Genomic DNA, 6,997 nt, shown 5'->3' with positions numbered 1-6,997 from the left:
ATATATAGTTGCTTTACCATAAATAATTGTGAAAACAACTTTTGAACGTTTGCTGTCTAGTTTAAATAATGCTCTCCTGGCACAAGACATTTGTTAAAAAGATTTATAAGCCGTATGCTATTATCTGTCTTAGGACGAATAATGATGGTATAATGCTTATCTTAAGACATTACATTTTAAAGCTTTCAGCTAATGGTACGTCAGTGATGATTGTATTTTTTTCTTAAAATGTATTTAGTTTATTGAAGAAGGAAGAAAAATGGATGACCACCTATGAATATGTAATTTGTTTTGTATCAAGATGTGAGGCTAACGCCAACGAGACAACAACCCAACAATATTTAGAATCTGACGTCTGTGAAAATTTGCAGATGTCATTGTTATTGAAAACCCAATAATGTGGCAGATTTTCAAATATGTATTATTACAATGGCAAAGTAACCATTCGTTTGATGTGTTTTAACTTTAGATTTTCCGTTCTGAATTTTCATTTAAGTTCGACACTTGTTATTTAACTGTTTACATAATACCAGAAACACAGAATTATAATATGCATGAAGCATTAAAGGACTATTTTAAAGAAGACACTGTTCAAACGTTCACAGTTCACTAACAAAATATCTTAAACGTAGTTTGAAGTTAATGTTTGATTTCTTATGAACTCGGTTGTCTCCCATGATTTTATTAGGTGGTATAAAATTCCCTTATCAACGCATCTGCTTGATATTATAAATTTCTATATTCCATATCTGTAAGTGTTGCTGTTTTGACACAGGTGCTGCTTTGATGATATTACAGTGAAGTTTGCATGAAAAAAGTAGATATATATATCTGAAAACCGATCATAATTTATAAAGGTGATTGACAATAATCATGCTGCCAGAATAAGATAGTTCTCGGGAGTAGCCTTCTAGCAGGTGTTTCCTGTCTTACAGTACCAAAGTAGCACTATAGGTGATATAGCATATATTATTTTATAGTTTCGTCTGTTCATTAACTAATTTCCTGCTGAATAATAGATCTAATATTTTCACTGTTTGTTATCAAATCTTTTACTTTTTCTTGTTTTAACGTTATTCTTTTCTTGATACTTTTTGCTTTATACCATGGCTTTGTCGGTTTCTCTACCAATTAATAATTTCAATTTTTATTGTCGTCGTTTTGAGATCTTCCGTCCTATTTTAACAAATTATGCGACAATTTGGACTTCTACGAAAGAGAATGATTTATCATTTGGTCTACAGATTGATAATGTTAAGTTGCAGGTAAACAATTTCTACATCTGCCTTGAAGCACCTTCCTGGATTGTTATAGTTTGAAATTTAACAAAACTCATTCAACAATGAAAATTTTTATCAAACTTTTCAAGGCTTCGTTTGGCATGTTTAAATTGTTGGTCTGAAACTGATCAGTTATGCACTGGTATACATGTAAACCAAATCAACTGTAAGTAGCGATCAAGTCCAGACTCGGTAATTAATTGAAATGAGTACTCTGTGTCTTTCGTCTTTTTCCTGACTGAAAAAGCTGAGTAAAATCTTGGAAAAAAGAAGCGCGAAGTAACTCATAACACGTATTCCTTAAAACTATTAGTCGAAAAAGCACATATATTAATATCATTGAAGATAGCAAAGCGATAAAAGAGGGGCGAAAGATATCAGTGGAAAAGTCAAACTCAAATAATTGAACATAAACTGATTAAAAAAGAAAAAGACAAACAGAAAAAATATAGTTGAAAAGTTACAACATAGAAAACTAGATAATTCGATAGGTAAAATGTGTGAAAAGGGAACGGGAGTGTAGTTACGACCTAGTTTACCCATGGATATTGGAAGATACACCGTTTATTATATGTCTATCTTTTACTTGAATCTTGACCTCTGCCACAAACTAGTAATATGTGGGACGTATTGTTTCTTTGCAGAGACCTTATGTGTCCTACAGCAAGCAGTGCTAATAGTTATGAAAGGTACCAGGACTATTATTAAGTACGCCACACGCTCGTTTTGTCTACACAAGACTCACCAGTGACGCGCATATCAAAATATGTATAAAGCCAAACAAGTACGAAGTTGAAGAGCATCGAGGATACAAAATTCCCAAAAGTTGTGCCAAATACGGCTAAGGTTATCTGTCTGGGATAAGAAAATCCTTAGTATTTCGAAAAATGCTTATCTTTGAACTATCTAAAATATTGCTGTATTTTACCTATGCACTACTATCCTGTGCACCGCTATCATGTGCACTATCTGGCCTTTTCTGCATGTGCAGTGCCAAATCAGTACACTCTCTGTTTTAATGATTACCTATGAACTTTAACCGCACAATCGCCTATGCACATATTACCCGGTGCGTATGTTTCACTTATATACTCCTTCGACTCGTCAAAATCCGTGCACCTCGTCTGAACAAAACCGAAATCTGTCAGGTTTCTATGTGGCTCTTTTGGTATTGTGGTGTCAAAAGCCTAGGATTTTGAGTTTGTCTCAACTTCTCACCTTTTGCTTACCGTCTTTCTCTAACGTACTTATATGCTGTTGTAAATCGTCCATATCTAAACACGTATCAGCAGATTTTCCAGTATCCCACCGCTGCCACCAAAATTATGTCACGTACGTGGTGTAGTCACCTATGGGTATCGTACCACAGTTTATCCTGGATATTGGAAGATGCACCATTTCTTATATATATCTTCAACTTGTTAACTTGGCCTCTGTCACCAACTAGCAATATGTGGGACGACTTGTTGTCTTTGCACATACAATGGTACCAGTCTTGTATTACAGCTCCAGTTACCGGTACATGAACATGTAGGGAAACAAAATAGTGGTTTTTTTTTCTGTTTTATTATAGTTTTATGCTGAATTGAAACATATGTATAGACTTTAAAAAAAAATCTTACATCTTTTGGGGGATATCAATCCCGGAAAGTGGAAGGAAATCATGTTTACTGGAAGTGGTGCGGCCTAGTAAAAATAGCAAACAGAGAGTAGAAAAAAATGTTTAGACTTCAGGATTTTAACTTTTTATTCTTCGTGACATGACCCACTTTTTTTTTATTTAATCACAATTTCACATTGGTACATAAATGATATGAACATGAAATATTTTTTCTTTGTAGCATTTTTTACTTTTTTATTTGTAAAGATCAGCTGTTTTGCATGTAAGCCTATGAAGCAGTCAATTACAAGACTGCAACCTTATGCGTACTACAGCAATCAGTGCTAACTTGTGCACTATCCAAAATCTAGCTGTATTCTACCTATGCACTACTATCCTATACACCGCTATCCTATGCACTATCTGGTCTGTTCTGTCTGTGCAATGCATAACCAATACACTCTCTGTTTTAAGATTTACCGGTGCACCTATGTACCTATGCACTATAACCGCCCCGTGACTTAATGTGTATGTATTTATAGATACAAAGATTTGATTAGTAAATTTGGCTATACCTGTAGAAAGCTTATTAAAAATGGTATTTCTCATCCTAAATTTTATGGTAATATTGTACTTAAAGCGAGGAAATCACTATGTGATCCTTGTAAACTCATCGAACCTTTAAACAAACTTATAAGTAAGGGTTATCGTACCAATATTGTAATTAGATCTCTGAATATAGTTCACATTGGCACTAATATTGATTTTGTCATTAGCGAATTAAAACATAACTAAATTTCATTATCTTTTGAGGCGAGATGTATAGGGGACACAGCCACGTTTACTTTTATTTCTATAGAAGTCGCTCTTCATTATACTACTACCTGTCGATACATTTATTTTTGGCATTGCACAAGTCATGTCTTCTTTGACTATTAATGACGTTAAAATACTAAATCCCTGTGATGTGTTTTAGTCGATTTTAGTCTCTGATGCATGATTTTTTACTATTAATGGGTTTTGGCTTTTAACTAGCTGTCAGTAACTGCGAGTACTCTCAAATCGTATTTTCTTGTTAATTCGACCTGTTGATACTGTTTATAATGCTTTTTTGTCATTTTTTATTTATATGGATCTTTGCTGTATACCAGCTTTGATTATTTGTAATATCTTCAATTTTTCACTTATTCTTACAACATTTGTATAAACTTCAAGATTATAAAAAAACGGTTTTTTTCTAAAGTGAACATTGATTGGTTAAATATTTCTCAGTGTGTTTGAATTTGTTTGTTAGCCTTTTGATCATGAATGTTTGTCTCTAATATTTAATTAACTGTGCATTTGTATTCAGATATCGCAGATCAAATTTATTCGTTCATTGTGTAATCATACGTTTTTTGATTGAGTTAAGTCTGCCAATTGATATTTTATCGTATGTTTTTATATGTTGTGATGTTATGCTATTGTTTCAGAAAAAGGGAGAAGGTTTGGGCCCATTAAAACGTTTAATCCCGCTGCAAATGTTTGCACCTGTCCTAAGTCAGGAATCTGATGTACAGTAGTTGTCGTTTGTTTATGTAATATATACGTGTTTCTCGTTTCTCGTTATGTTTATATAGATTAGACCATTGGTTTTCCCGTTTTAAAGGTTTTATACTAGTTATTTTGGGGCCCTTTATAGCTTGTTGTTCGGTGTGAGCCAAGGCTCCGTGTTGAAGGCCGTACTTTAACCTATAATGGTTTAATTTTTGAATTGTTGTTTGGATGGAGAGTTGTCTCATTGGCACTCACACCACATCTTCCTATATCTATGTATGTATATAATTGAATTAATTATATACTAAACCAGGTGGACATAGGAAAAACTCTTTAATTTAAGGATGCATTGTATGTAAAAGGAGATAAATGGATACATTTTACATGCAGTACAGTGCATTACAACATGGTAAGAAACAAATCACCGGCTAACCATCATGAAATGAAAGCAATATCACGTAACTGTCGCTTAGTTTTAGAGTCACTATAATTCAAGGAAAATGTAAACTATCCGGTATGAAGTATTAGTCTTTTCACTGTTAATACGATTTTTTATCTTAAGAGAATTCATGGGTTACATCAAACAATAATATTGGCAATTTCTGATGTAGGTAATATATATGTTATGTCTTGCACATGTGTTATGAAGCCGAACGCACTTTTGCAACTTTTGCAAGTTGAATTTGAAAAAACAGAATGAGTAAACAAACTTTTTTTTTCAATTATAAAACCTCTACACTACAGTTAATAAATGATTCCCGACCGTTCATGGGTAGTCGAGATTTTCCAAAATCCACCCTAGCCTTATAAATGCATGAGGCAAACATATTGGTTAATATATTGCGTCGGATGCACTAAATTAATTAAGAGACAACAACCCGACCAAAGAGCAGACAATGCACGTATTCAAATGTCTAACGTCAATTCTTTGTGATATGTGTTCATTTTTTACGAGCGGTTGACGTATGTATTCCTAAACTACTCTTAATTAATTTAGTGCATCCGACGCAATATACCGGATAGTTTACATTTTCCTTGAATTATAGTATCTCTAGAACTAAGCGACAGTTAAATTGTATACTCTGTCTTATATGTTGTGATGCTACACTATTGTTTCAGATAAGTGTGAATGTTGGTCCCTATTAAAACGTGTAAAACAACTGCATTTGATTACATCTGACCTAAGTCGGGAATCTGTGTTTAGTAGTTGTCGTTTGTGTGGTTCATAAGTGCTTCTCGTTTCTCGTTTTCTATATGGATTAGACTGTTGGTTTTCCCGTTTGAACTGTTTTAACAATAGTTAATTTTTTGGGGTCCATTGAAAGCCTACTGTTTGGTGTGAGCAAATGCTCCTTGTTGAAGACCGTACTTTGACCTATAATGGTTTACTTTTACAAATTGTGACTTGGACAGAGTTTTCTCATTTGCACTCATACCATATTTTCTTATATCAAAATAAACAAAGTATAGGAAAATCAAACAACAAAACAGGTAATTATTTTAAATTATAAATGTTGACAGCATTATTCAGAGTCTTTATATTAATTATGAATATAACATCTGAGTAGTTATATACCATCTTTACATGCATATGGGATATACATTTCCAAACAAAATCGGTATTCAAGAGCTTGCATGTGCTACCCAGAATTAATAAAAGTTTAAACGTCACCATTGTCTGAGCAGAAATGTAATGTTAAAGAACGTCTTGTAGAGGATTATCAAAAGATAACTAGACCTTTTAGATAAATATTCCGTATCAACTTCATATACAATACATAGAGGCTCTTTACGTACATATTCTAGGTCCTCACGTTGTTTATCATGCATCTTTATAACATGCTATATAGTGATTTGTTTTGTATTTTTACATTATTAACCTTTAATGTAGTCTTTTTTCTTTTGTAATATCCATTTTGGCGTGGTTCGATACTTATGCATCCCACCAATGTGTTCTTTGGTAATGTTCTGTATTTTTGTCTTTCATGTTTGCTTATCAGATTATGCCAATCATTTCAAAGCAACATCAATCGCCCCTTGTTTTGCTTGATCTTTTGTTTTCCTTATAGTAATTTGTATACCGTTCTTTACCTTTTCGTTCTTTATTCGTTTTTGTTATGGCATTTTCCGTTTTTCTTCGTCAAACTAGTTTGATAATACCATTGTTGTTATCATCTGCCTTTTCATCATTTTTGAACTCTAAAAAGGAGTAATTTGGCGTATACCCGTAATCTTCTTTAATTCGTAAAGATTCGGATAAAAGATGACATGAAAGTTCTAAAGTATTAAATGATATATATTTAAATGTTTACATCTGTCTACAATTACAATATAAAATGTTCCTATATTTTAACGACACAATAATGTAAACTTGAGTATAGACACATGTGTTTGTGTGGGTTCATAAGACACATAATAAAGGTATGAAGTAAGACATTAACATAGGTAGACAAAGCATACAGTTTGGAAGATGAAATAAAGCTTCAATGACTGTTCATAGCATTTGTTAAAGAAAAGTTCCACCTTGAAAAAAAAGTCGAAGAGATGAGAAGACTATCATAACATACTATCTCTTTCATTA

This window comes from Mytilus trossulus, chromosome 9, assembly GCF_036588685.1.
Source record: "Mytilus trossulus isolate FHL-02 chromosome 9, PNRI_Mtr1.1.1.hap1, whole genome shotgun sequence".
NCBI classification, from domain to species: Eukaryota; Metazoa; Mollusca; class Bivalvia; order Mytilida; family Mytilidae; genus Mytilus; species Mytilus trossulus.
The sequence above is the reverse complement of the archived record's forward strand: the minus strand, read 5'-3'. Positions refer to the sequence as shown.